Source organism: Ovis aries, chromosome 4 (assembly GCF_016772045.2).
Source record: "Ovis aries strain OAR_USU_Benz2616 breed Rambouillet chromosome 4, ARS-UI_Ramb_v3.0, whole genome shotgun sequence".
NCBI lineage: Eukaryota > Metazoa > Chordata > Mammalia > Artiodactyla > Bovidae > Ovis > Ovis aries.
The window spans coordinates 78,910,406-78,924,189 of NC_056057.1; the positions used below are offsets into that span (position 1 = coordinate 78,910,406).

At 41.3% G+C, this 13,784-nt stretch overlaps 1 non-coding gene across 1 annotated transcript; it reads right to left on the minus strand.

Moving 5' to 3' along the window:
- Window positions 1-7,432: 7,432 nt before the first annotated feature.
- On the minus strand, window positions 7,433-7,539 carry LOC114114675 (U6 spliceosomal RNA). The gene has a single exon (XR_003589292.1). It is a non-coding gene; the product is annotated as a U6 spliceosomal RNA (small nuclear RNA).
- Between the last annotated feature and the right edge of the window lie 6,245 nt (window positions 7,540-13,784).

Below are 13,784 nucleotides of genomic sequence, written 5' to 3' on the forward strand. Positions count from 1 at the left end.
CCACTCACTGAATGAAACTGTTCTCAATACAGCAAGCGTAAGAAGTTCTAGACAAGTCTTTATAATTAGGGATTTTTAAAGGTTTATTTTATTTAACTAAGTTGATTTACAATATTGTGTTGATTTCAGGTGTACAGCAAAATGATTCAGATATACATATTCTTCTATATATATCCTTCTTCAGATATTTTCCATTGTAGGTTATTACAAGATATTGAATATAGTTCCCTGTGCTATACAGTAAGTCCTTGTTGGTTATCCATTATATAGATAATAGATATAGTATATAGATATAATAATATATAATATATAGATAAAATATATATCTATTATATATAATAAGGAACATGAGATTAACAGATACACATTTCTAATCCATGTTTCTAAGTAATTCCTTCCCCACCGCCCTCCTTTCCCGTGTTGGTAATCATAGTTTGTTTCCTATGTCTGTGAGTCTGTTTCTGTTTTGTAAATAAGTTCATTTGTATAATTTTTTTTGATTCTGCATATAATTGACATCATATAGTATTTGTATTTCTGTCTGACTTACTTCACTTAGTGTAATAATCTTTAGGTCATCCCTGTTGCTGCAGGTGGCATTATTTGATTTTTTATGGCTAAGTAAAGAGTCCATTGTATGTATCTCACATCTTCTTTATCCACTCATCTGCTGATGGACCTGTAGGTTGCTTCCCTGTTTGGGCTATTGTAAATACTGCTGCAGTGAACATGGGGATGCATGTATTTTTTTTACTTATAGTTTTCATCTTTTCTGGATATATGCCCAGGTTGCTGGATTGTATGGTAATTCTGTTTTTAGTTTTTTAAGGAATCTCCATATTGTTCTCCCTAGTAGCTGCACCGAATTACATTCCCCCAAGTGTAGGAGGGTGCCCTTTCTCCACACGCTCTCCAGCATTGTACCAATGATCTTAATAGGTGTCTCCATTCATTGCAGAATGAATACCACTTCCATTCACAAAGACAACTCTGTTCTCAGCACAGCAAGCAAGTAGAATTTTTAGAAACATCTTTATTACATGTCCTTAAACACTTCTCTACATGCATTGCACAATAGGGGCCACTTTTATTCATATATAATCCTGTTCTCAATGCAGCAAGCAAATGGTTAGAAACATTTTTAAGTATTCTTAAACACTTCTTAGGTGAGGGAGATCCAACTAGTCCATCCTAAGGGAAATCAGTCCTGAATATTCATTGGAAGGACTGATGTTGAAGCTGAAACTCCAATACTTACTGTTTACTTTATTTCTATTATTATTGTGTGTGTGTGTGAGTCACTTAGTCATGTCTGACTCTTTGTAAGTCCATGGACTGTAGCCTGCCAGGCTTCTCTGTCCATGGAATTCTCCAGGCAAGAATACTGGAGTGAGTTGCCATTCCCTTCTCCAGGGGATCTTCCCAACCCAGGGATCAAACCCAGGTCTCCTGCAATGAAGAGAGATTCTTTACCGTCTGAGCTACAAGGGAAGCCCTGTTATTATTACATAGTGATATGTAATGAAATAATTATATAACTCACCATATGAAGAATCAGTGAGCAATAGTGAGCAGCTCTAAATACAAATGAATCTTAGCTTGTTTGCCTGCTGCTCACCTCTTGCTGTGTGGCCTGGTTCCTAACAGGTCACAGACCAGTAGCAGTGTATCACTCTTAGAAAACATTTTTTATTACAAGGATTCTTAAACAACATGCTCTAAATGCTTGTCAGAATGGCTACCATTTCCATCAATGATGTAACACTATTCTCAATGTAACAGGCAGGTAGCGTTATTCGAAGTCTCTATTTCAAGTGTTCTTAAAAATTCTGTACATGCAGTTACAGAATAGGTGCTACCCTTTCACTGATAAAACCATGTTCTCAATGCGGCATGCAAGTAGTGTTCCTAGAAACACATTTTTGGTTTGTTTTTTATTTTTTAAAAATTGTATTGAAGTGTAGTTGATTTATAATGTGTTAATTTCTGCTGAACAGTAAAATGATTCAGTTGTATATATATATATAATTCTTCATATTATTTTCCATTATGGTTTATCACAGGTTATTGAATATATTTCCCTGTGCTATACAGGAGGACCTTGTTTATCCATCCTATATACAATATTTTGCATCTTCTAATCCCAAGCTTCCAATCCACCCTCTATCCCCCTCCCCACTGGTGAACTACAAATCTGTTCTCTGTGAGCCTTTTCTTTGAAACACCTTTATTACAAGTGTTCATAAACACTAATGCATTGCTGAATATTTGTCTCTCACTCACTGATAAAACTCACTGGTCAATGCAAAGAGCAAGTAGTGTTCTTTGAAACATCTTTTGTACAAGTGTTTTAGAACATTTTAACATGCTTTCCACATGAGCATAATTTCCATTAAATGATATAATACTGTTCTCAGGGCAGCAAGCAAGTAGCATTCTTAGGAATGTGTTTATTTATTTATCTTTTTATTTAAGGATAATTACTTTACAGAATTTTGTTGTTTTTTGTCAAACCTCAACATGAATCAATCATAGGTATACATATATCCCTTCCCTTTTGAACATCCCTCCCATCTCCTGCCCCATCCCACCCCTCTAGATTGATACAGAGCCCCTGTTTGAGTTTCCAGAGCCATACAGCAAATTTCTGTTGGCTATCTATTTTATATATGGTAATGTAAGTTTCCATGTTACTCTTTCCATACATCTCACCCTCTCCTCCCCTCTCCCTGTGTCCATAAGTCTATTCTCTATGTCTGTTTCTCCACTGCTGCCCTGTAAATAAATTCTTCAGTACCATTTTTCTAGATTCCATATATATGCATTTGGATTCAATATTTATCTTTCTCTTTCTGACTTATTTCACTCTGTATAATGGGTTCTAGGTTCATCCACCTCACAAGAACTGACTCAAATGTGTTCTTCTTATGGCCAAGTAATATTCCATTGTGTATGTGTACCACAACTTCTTTATCCATTCATCTGTCGATTGACATCTAGGTTGCTTCCATGTTCTCAGTTCAGTTACTCAGTCATGTATGACTCTTTTTGACCTCATGGACTGCAGCACACGAGGCCTCTCTGTCTATCCCCAGCTCCCGGAGTTTACTCAAACTCATGTCCATCAAGGCGGTGATGCCATCCAACCATCTCATCCTCTGTCACCCCCTTCTCCTCCTGGCTTTAGTCTTTCCAAGCATCCAGGTCTTTTCCAATGAGTCAGTTCTTCACATCAGGTGGCCAAAGTACTGGAGTTTCAGCTTCAACATCAGTTCTTTCAATGAACATTCAGGACTGATTTCCTTTAGGATGGACTGGTTGGATCTCCTTGCAGTCCAAGGGACTCTCAAGAGTCATCTCTAACACCACAGTTTGAAAGCATCAATTCTTCGGCACTCAGCTTTCTTTATAGTCCAACTTTCATATCCGTACATAACTACTGGAAAAACCATAGCCTTGACTGGACGGACCTCTGTTGGCACAGTAGTGTCTCTGGTTTTTAATATGCTGTCTAGGTTGGTCATGACTTTCCTTCCAAGGAGTAAGCATCTTTTAATTTCATGGCTGCATTCACCATCTGCAGTAATTTTGGAGCCCCCAAAATGAAGTCAGCCACTGTTTCCACTGTTTCCCCATGTATTTGCCGTGAAGTGATAGCACCAGATGCCATAATCTTCGTTTTCTGAATGTTGAGCTTTAAGCCAACTTTTTCACTGTCCTCTTTCACTTTCATCAAGAGGCTCTTTAGTTCTTCTTCGCTTTCTGCCATAAGAGTGGTGTCATCTGCATATCTGAGGTTATTGATATTTCTCCCAGCAATCTTGATTCCAGCTTGTGCTTCATCCAGCCCAGCATTTCTCATGATGTAATCTGCATAGAAGTTAAATAAGCATGGTGACAATATACAGTCTTGATGTACTCCTTTTCCTATTTGGAACCAGTCTGTTGTTCCATGTCCCATTCTAACTGTTGCTTCCTGACCTGCATACAGATTTCTCAGGAGGCAAGACTGATGTTCTGGTATTCCCATCTCTTTCAGAATTTTCCACAGTTTATTGTGATCCACACAGTCAAAGGCTTTGGCATAGTCAATAAAGCAGAAATAGATGTTTTTCTGGAACTCTCTTGCATTTTCAATGATCCAACAGATGTTGGCAATTTGATCTCTGGTTCCTCTGCCTTTTCTAAAACCAGCTTGAACATCTGGAAGTTCATGGTTCACGTACTGTTGAAGCCTGGCTTGGAGAATTTTTAGTATTACTTTGCTAGCGTGTGAGATGAGTACAATTGTGCGATAGTTTGGGCATTCTTTGGCATTGCCTTTCTTTGGGATTGGAATGAAAACTGACCTTTTCCAGTCCCGTGGCCACTGCTGCATTTTCCAAATTTGCTGGCATATTGAGTGCAGCACTTTCACAGCATCCTGTTTTAGGATTTGAAGTAGCTCAACTGGAATTCCATCACCTCCACTAGCTTTATTCGTAGTGATGCTTCCTAAGGCCCACTTGACCTCACATTCCAGGATATCTGGCTCTAGATGAGTGATCACACCATCATAATTATCTGGGTCAAGAAGATCTTTTTTTGGATAGTTCTGTGTATTCTTGCCACCTCTTCTTAAAATCTTCTGCTTCTGTTAGGTCCAGACCATTTCTGTCCTTTATTGAGCCCATCTTTGCATGAAGTGTTCCCTTGGTATCTCTAATTTTCTTGAAGAGATCTCTAGTCTTTCCCATTGTATTATTTTCCTCTGTTTCTTTTTCTCCTTTGCTTTTTGCTTCTTTTCTTTCACAGCTATTTGTAAGGCCTCCTCAGACAGCCATTTTGCTTTTTTTCATTTCTTTTTCTTGGGGATGGTCTTGATCCCTGTTTCCTGTACCATGTCATGAACCTCTGTCCATAGTTTATCAGGCACTCTGTCTATCAGATCTAGTCCCTTAAATCTACTTCTCATTTCCACTTTATAACTGTAAGGGATTTGATTTAGGTCATATCTGAATGGTCTAGTGGTAGTCCCTACTTTCTTAAATTTAAGTGTGAATTTGGCAATAAGGATTTCGTGATCTGAGCCACAGTCAGCTCCCTGTCTTGTTTTTCCTGTCTGTATAGAGCTTCTTCACCTTTGGATGATAGAATATAATCAATCTGATTTCAGTGTTGACTATCTGGTGACGTCTATGTGTAGAGTCTTCTCTTGTGTTGTTGTAAGAGGGTGTTTGCTATGAGCAGTGCGTTCTCTTGGCAAAACTCTATTAGCCTTGCCCTGGTTCATTCTGTACTCCAAGGCCAAATTTGCCTGTTACTCTTGGAGAAGGAAATGGCAACCCACTCCAGTGTTCTTGCCTAGAGAATCCTGTGGACAGAGGAGCCTGGTGGGCTGCTGTCTATGGGGTCGCACAGAGTAGGACACGACTGAAGTGACTTAGCAGCAGCAGCAGCAGCAGCAGCAGCCGGGTATCTCTTGACTTCCTACTTTTGCATTCCAGTCCCCTGTAATGGAAAGGACATCTTTTTTGGATGTTAGTTCTAAAAGGTCTTGTGAAAGTGAAAGTAAAGTCGCTCAGTCATGTCCAACTCTTTGCGACCCCATGGACACCAGGCTCCTCTGTCCATGGGATTTTCTAGGCAAGAGTACTGGAGTGGGTTGCCTTTTCCTTCTCCAGGGATCGAACCTAGGTCTCAGGTATTGTAGATAGACGCTTTACTGTCTGAGCCACCAGGGAAGTCTCCTACAAAGGTCCTGTAAGTCTTCATAGAACCATTCAACTTCAGCTTCTTCAGCATTACTGGTCAGGGCACAGACTTGGATTACCGTGATATTGAATGGTTTGCCTTGGAAATGAACAGAGATCATTCTGTTGCTTTTGAGATTGTATCTAAGTACTGCATTTCAGACTCTTTTGTTGACTATGACGGCTACTCCATTTCTTCTGAGGGATTCTTGCCCACAGTAGTAGATAAAATGGTCATCTGGGTTAAATTCATCCATTCCAGTCCATTTTAGTTTGCTGATTCCTAAAATGTCAATGTTCACTCTTGCCATCTTCTTTTTGACCACTTCCAATTTGCCTTGATTCATGGACTTAACATTCCAGGTTCGTATGCAATATTGTTCTTTACAGCATCGGACCTTGCTTCCATACCAGTCACATCCACAACTGGGTGTTGTTTTTGCTTTGGCTCCGTCTCTTCATTCTTTCTGGGGTTATCTCTCCACTGATCTCCAGTAGCATATTGGGCACCTGCCGACCTGGAGAGTTCATCTTTCAGTGTCCTGTCTTTTTGCCTTTTCATACTGTTCATGGGGTTCTCAAGGCAAGAATACGGAAATGGTTTGCCTTCTCCAGTGGACCACATTTTGTCAGAACTCTCCACCATGACCCGTCCATCTTGGGTGGCCCTACACGGAATGGCTTATAGTTTCATTGAGTTAGACAAGGCTGTGGTCCATGTGATTTAGGTTTTTAGTCTTCTGTGATTATAGTTTTCAGTCTGTCTGCCCTCTGATGGAGAAGGATAAGAGGCTTATGGAAGCTTCCTGATGGGAGAGACTGACTGAGGGGGAAATTGGGTCTTGTTCTGATGGGCGGGGCCATGCTCAGTAAATCTTTAATTCAATATTCTGTTGCTGGGTGGAGCTCTGTTCCCTCTGTGCTATTTACCTGGGGCCAAAATATGGTGGAGATAATGAAGATAATGGTGACCTCCTTCAAAAGATCCCATGAATGTACTGCTACACTCAGTGCCCCCAACCCTGCAGCAGGCCACCACTGACCCACACCTCCTCTGGAGACTCCTGGACACTCACAGGCAAGTCTGGGTCAGTCTCTTGTGGGGTCCCTGCTCCTTTCTCCTGGGTCCTAGTGCACAAGGTTCTGTTTGCGCCCTCCAAGAGTCTACTTCCCGGTCCTGTGTAAGTTCTGGTAGCTCTATGGTGGGGTTAATGGCGACCTCCTCCAGGCGGGCTTATGCCTCACCCAAGTCTGCTGCACCCAGAGCCCCTGCCCCTGCGGCAGGCCACTGCTGACCCGTACCTCCACAGGAGACTCTCAAACACAGTTCTGTCTCAGTCTCTGTGGGGTCTCTGGGTCCTGGTGCACACGAGGTTTGTTTGAGCCCTCTGAGTGTCTCTGGTGGGAATGGGGTTTGGTTCTAAACATGAATTTGCCCCTCCTACCGTGTTGCTGGGGCCTCTCCTTTGCCCTTGGACATAGGGTATCTCCTCGTGGCTGCTCGCTCGACGCCACGTAGCTGCCATGTTCTAGCTATTGTAAGTAGTGCTGCAATGAACAATGGGATACATGTGTCTTTTCCAATTTTGGTTTCCTCAGGGTATATGCCTAGGAGTAGGATTGCTGGGTCGTATGGTGGGTTTATTCCTAGTTTTTTAAGGAATCTCCATACCATCTTCCATAGTGGCTGTATCAATTTTAAAAATATGGAACGATTCACAAATTTGCGTATCATCCTTGCACAGGGGCCATGCTAATCTTCTCTGTATTGTTCCAGTTTTAGTATATGTGCTGCTGAAGTGAGCGCTAGAAGCATGTTGATTATGTGTTCTTAAACAGATCTGTACATTCTTTGCAGAATGAGTATAACTTTCATTAAATGACTATCACTTTTCTCATTGCAGCAGTAAATAGCATTCTTAGAAACAGCTAGATTACAAGTTTTCTTAAGCACTTCTCTACATGAATTACAGATGGTTATAACTTCCAGTCAGTGATATAACACTGTTCTTAATGCAGCGAATAAGTAGTTCTCTGAAGCATCTTTATAACAAGTGTCTTTAAACATTTCTCTAAATGCATTGCAGATGGGTGCCACTTCCATTCACCTGGAAAATCACAGAGTGTTTTCGCTCACCACTAAATTCTATTAGGATTATTTCTAACTGGCTTCAGTTGCTGACTGACAGTGCACTCCAAGAGGAAATTAAGACCATCCCAAGATTCTTTGTGCTTTGGGCAAGCAGCTCTCTTAGACAGTTAAATCTCAGGAAGAATTCTAGGGAACCCAGATTTTTTCATCTTTCCATATATAGAAGAGCACTAGAATCATTCACTTGAGATGTCTGTTCTTTGTGACTAGCAGTAATCTTTTAGCAAGATATATGCTAGACTGTGGGCTTCCCAGGTGGCACCAGTGGTAAAGAACCCGCCTGCCAATGCAGGAGACATTAGAGATGGGGGTTCAATCCCTGGGTTGGGAGGATCCCTAGAGGAGGGCATGGGAACCCACTCCAGTATTCTTCCCTGGAAAATTCCATGGACAGAAGAGCCTGGCGGGCTACAGTCCATAGGGTCACAAAGAGTCAGACATGATTGAAGCGTCTTAACATGCACACACATGCTAGACTCTAAGTGTCCCATAGCCAAAAATTACGTATAAACTAGCTTCCCTCCATAGCTCTTCAGAGCAGTTCTCCCAGAACTACTGGGAGGTTGTCTCCTGGTCTATCCCCAGTAAGTTTCCTGAATAAAACTTAAACTCACAACTCTTTTTTTTTCTTGGCAGCACAGCATGGGGATCTTACTTCTCTGACCAAGGATCGAACTTGAACCCCTTGCATTGGAAGTGCAGAGTTTTAACCACTGGACCACCAGGGAATTCCCTTAAACTCACAACTCTTATGTTGTACATTTTTCTTTAAGTTGATGCACTGGTAAAACTGTTGTAAGGCAGCATGCAAGTAGGATTCTCAGAAACATCTTTTTAACTGGTGTTCAGAAGGACTCCTGGACTGCCTTTGAGAATGGGTGCAATGTCTTCATCAGCAATGCACTGTTTTCAATACAGCATGCAGTAGTGTTCTTGGAAACATCTTTATGACAAGTGTCCCTAAAGACTTCGATTCGTACATTGTGGAATGTGTATAACATTTGTTTTCTTTTTTTAGTTGTAATTATTTATTTATTTTTTTTTTAAAAATGGAAGTATAGTTGATTTACAGTGTTGTACTAATTTCTGCTGTATAGAAGTGATTCACTTATATACATATATACATTCTTCTTTATAATATTCACTTCCTGATATGACTTTTGTCAATGTGGAAGGCAAATTGTGAGCTTAGGACAAACTTTCCAAAATTGTTCTTAATTCCATCCATGCCTCAATGAATGGGCATAACGTCAATCACTGATGTAATATTGCTCTCAAGTCACCTACCATGCATTGTTTTTTGACATATCTTTATTTCACGTAGTTCTAAACACTTCTTGACATGCATTGCAGAAACGGTGCCACTTTATTCTAGTCACATCCTTAGAAACACCTTTATTACGAGGGTTCTCAAAACCTCTCTACATGCCTGGCTAAAGGAGTGCCCCTCCCTCCAGGGATATATTACTTTTCTCCACACAGAATGTGTTAATAAGTGGTGTTTCAGAAATGATCTTATTACAGTGTTTAAAACACTTTTGTACATGCTTTATAAAACTGGTATAACCTCCTTTGACTGACATAAAACTGTTGTAAACACAGCAAACACGTGTTTCTAGAAATCATTTTTATTGCAATTGGCCTTAAACACTTCTCTACATGAATTGCAGAATGGGTGGCAGGTCCTTTCTTTCATATAAACAATGTTTTCGATACAGCATCAGGTAGCATTTTTAGAAATGTCTTCTCATTAGTGTTCTTTCACTTCTCAACATGTGCTGCCGAGTGGGTGCCTCTTCCATTCACTGATATATAATACAGTTCTCTATGCAGCCAGCAAATAGCATTCACAGTAACATCTATTTACTTTATTATAGCTATTAAACACTTTTTAATATGATTTGCTGAATAGGTATAAATTCCATTAAATGATATAATACTGTTCTCAAAACAGCAAATAAGGATTGTTACCAGACACAGCTTTATTACAAATACGCTTTTAAATTTCTCTACGTGCATTGCCACATAAGTACCACTACCATTCACTGTTTAAACACTGTTCTCAATGTAGCGTCAAGTAGCACTCTTAGAAACATCTTTATTACAAGTGTTCCTGTTTTTTTTTGGATAGCTATTATTGCCTTAGATGCTTCTTTAAAAACTGAAGTATAGTTGATAATGTTGTATGTTTCAGGTGTACAGCAAAGTGGTTCACTTATACATACAGATATATCTATTTTTTCTAGCTTGTTTTCCCTTATAGGTTATTATAAAATATTGAGTGTAGTTCCCTATGTTATACAGTAGGTCCTTGTTGTTTATCCATTTTATATATGCAGTGTGTGTGTAAATGTTAATCCTCAGCTCCTAACTTATCTCTGCCCCTACTTTGGTAACCACAAGTTTGTTTTCTGTGACTATGAGTGGATCTATTTCTGTTTTATATATGTTTCGTTTGCATGATTTTTTAGATTCTACATGTGTGTTATCCTACGATATTTGTCCCTGTCTGGCTTACTTCACTTAGTGTGGTAGTCTCTAGGTCCATCCATGTTGCTGCAGATGGCATTCGTTCATTCTTTTTTATGGCTGGGTAATAGCCCATTGTATATATACACCACATCTTTATTCATCTGTTGATGGATACGTAGGTTGCTTTCATGTTTTGGCTATTGTAAATAGTGCTGCTGTGAACAAATAGGGCACATGCGTATTTTCAAATTATGCTTTTCTCTGGATATATGCACAGGAATGGGATTGCTGGATCATATAATAGTTCTGTTTTTAGTTTTTAAAGGAACCTCCATACTGTCCTCCATAGTGGTATAAGTGTTCTTAAACACACCTCTTCATGCCTTGTAGGTGGAGTCACTCCCATCCACCAGTGTACACTGTTCTCAATAAAGAAAGCAAGTACCATTCTTAGAAACATTTTGTGTGTGTGTGTTCAAATGTTCTCAAATACTTCTCAATGCACTGACTTCTCAGTTCCATTGACTGTTACAACTCTGTGGTCAAAGCTGACAGAAAAAAATGTACTTAGGAACACCTGTATTACAGGTAATCTTAACACTTCACATGCATCACAAAACCTGTTCCATTCACACATATAACACTGTACTCAAAGCAGCAGCAAGTAGTTTCTTAGAAAAATCTTTATTACAAGCATTCCCAAACATTTCTGTACATGCAGTGCAGAATGGGTATAACCTCCATTCACTGATATAATGCTGTTCTCAATGTAGCAGGTGTTAGTGTTCTGAAAAATTTCTTTGAGAAAAGTGTATTTAAACACTTCTGTATATGCATTTTTGATGCCTAGAACTGCCACTCACTGATAGAAACTGTTCTCAATTCAGCAAGCAAATTGCAGTTTTAGAAACATCTGTATTATAATTGTTCTTAATATCATCTCTCTATGCATTGGAGAAAGGTTATAAGCTTCGTTCACTGATATAACACTGTTCTCAATGCTGCAAGCAAACAGTTCTCAGAGACGTTTTTATTACCAGTGTTCTAGGTGGTGTGGAGCATCTCTTTTTCTCTCCCTTTTAATTAACAACTATTTGGATATCCTTAACCAAACAGAAGTGCCTCTGCACATCGCACTGTACCTGGACATCCAGGAAGTTCTTACATATCAGATCTCAGTCATGGAATCCAAAGGAGTTGGCCAGCCACCGCCACCCCTATGTCCTGGGATTGGGTAAGAAGGGAGCTGGTTAGTACAGAACTAGGTGGTTACTCATGGGCAATAAAGAATTTGAGGAGGGCCAGGGTGGCTCAGATGGTAAAGAATCTGCCTGCAAGGCAGGAGACCCAGGTTTGATCCCTGCATTGAGAAGATCCCTAGAGAAAGGAATGGCAACCCACTCCAGTATTCTTGCCTGGAGAGTTCCATGGACAGAGGAACCTGGTGGGCTACAGTCCATGGGGTCGCAAAGAGTCAGACATGACTGAGCGACTAAAAAAAGTCTGCCTAAGGGGAGATCTGTGTCATGCCATCAGCGTGGGGTAGAGTTTGGATGCAGAGGAAAGGGTAGCACTTGCCAAGGGAGCCTCCTTCCCCATGGCAAAGATGTAAAAGGCTGGGCTTCCCGCAGCTGCAGCAGCAGCAGCAATGTCTCAGGCAGAGTAGTTTGAAAGCAGCCTCTTGATGGAGGACAGGTAAAGTGGAAATGGTGAGTGACTGCCTGGCTCCTCTTGCTGGGCAGGTTATGCTTCAGTTCTGTTCAGTTCAGTCGCTCAGTCTTGTCCGACTCTTTGTGACCCCATGAATCGCAGAGCCAGGCCTCCCTGTCCATCACCAACTCCCAGAGTTCACTCAGACTCACATCCATTGAGTCAGTGATGCCATCCAGCCATCTCATCCTCTGTCGTCCCCTTCTCCTCCTGCCCCCAATCCCTCCCAGCATCAGAGTCTTTTCCAATAAGTCAACTCTTCGCATGAGGTGGCCAAAGGACAGGAGCTTCAGCTTTAGCATCATTCCTTCCAAAGAAATCCCAGGGTTGATCTCCTTCAGAATGGAGTGGTTGGATCTCCTTGCAGTCCAAGGGACTCTCAAGAGTCTTCTCCAACACCACAGTTCAAAAGCATCAATTCTTCGGTGCTCAGGACCTTATTTCTCTCCAGCGGCACTGGCTTTTCTGAGGCAGGACCTCCATGATGGGGAAGGGAGAAGAAAGGAAGCACTCGATAACATCTGTGGGCTTTAAACATATGCAGGTCCTGCTGGCTGCTTCAGGACTTCAGCAGGACCACCCACACACCTCTGGGGAGTATGCACTGGAAGATCTCCCCGCTGGCCCCGCTGGCGTCTCAAAGCTCCAAGCGCTAACCCACCCGTGTCTCCCGCTAGCCCCTGCTCTCAACTCTGCAGCCAGCTCCTCCTGTGTGCTCCCAAGTGTGGCAGTGAGAATAGGTTAGATAATCCGAATATTCTCAGAAAGATGGACCAGGGTCCGCGGACAAGTGAGAATCAACAAACTGAAGCTATAGTGCCACCTTCTGGAAGACAGAAGAGAGGTTTCCTGCAGCCAGCGTGGTGAGTTAGAGAACAAGAGGAAACACAGAAGGAAGAATTCTACCCCAAGAGAGAACGAGAGTGGAGCAAGTCTACCCCTCATAAACCTAGGATCCCTGGAGAGGCAACACCAAAGAACAGTACCTCATCAAAGATAACCAGTAAAGAGACTTCAAACACTAAAGCAGCAATACAGAAACACAAAGAACTTTAAAAGTCGAGGAAATACACCATCACCTAAAGGTATCAACAATTCTCCAAGAGCTGAGCCCAAAGTCCCAGCACCCTCAATCTATCTGATAAAGAATTCAAAATAGCGGTACTGAAGAAATTCAATAAGCTACAAAAAGAATTAAAACAGCTCAGTGGGACTTTCCTGGTGGTGCAGTGGATGAGAACCCACTGGCCAATGCAGGGAACATGAGTTTGATCCCTGGTCCAGGAAGATTTCACATGCTGCGGAGCAACTAAGCCTATGTGCCACAGCTACTGAGCTTGCCCTCTAGAGCCCACAAACCGCAACTGCTGAAGCCTGTGAGCCTAGAGTCTGTGCTCCACAAGAGAACCGCAATGAGAGGGCCACACACTGCAGTGAAGAGGAGCCCTTGCTCGCTGAAACAGAGAAAGCCTGTGCAAAATCAACAGTCCCAGCACAGCCAAAAAATGCTCAGTGGTATTAGGAAAAAGATACATGAACAAAATGAGTTACTTATGAAAGACATTGAAAATATAAAAAAAGGGCCAAACAAAAATTCTGGAGTTGAAGAATTCCGTGAAGTTGAAGAATGAAATAGCATCTGCAGTAAAGCAGAGGGAAGACAGAATACATGACTTAGAAGAAAGGAAGTTTGAAATAAAGAGTTATACCAGAACAAG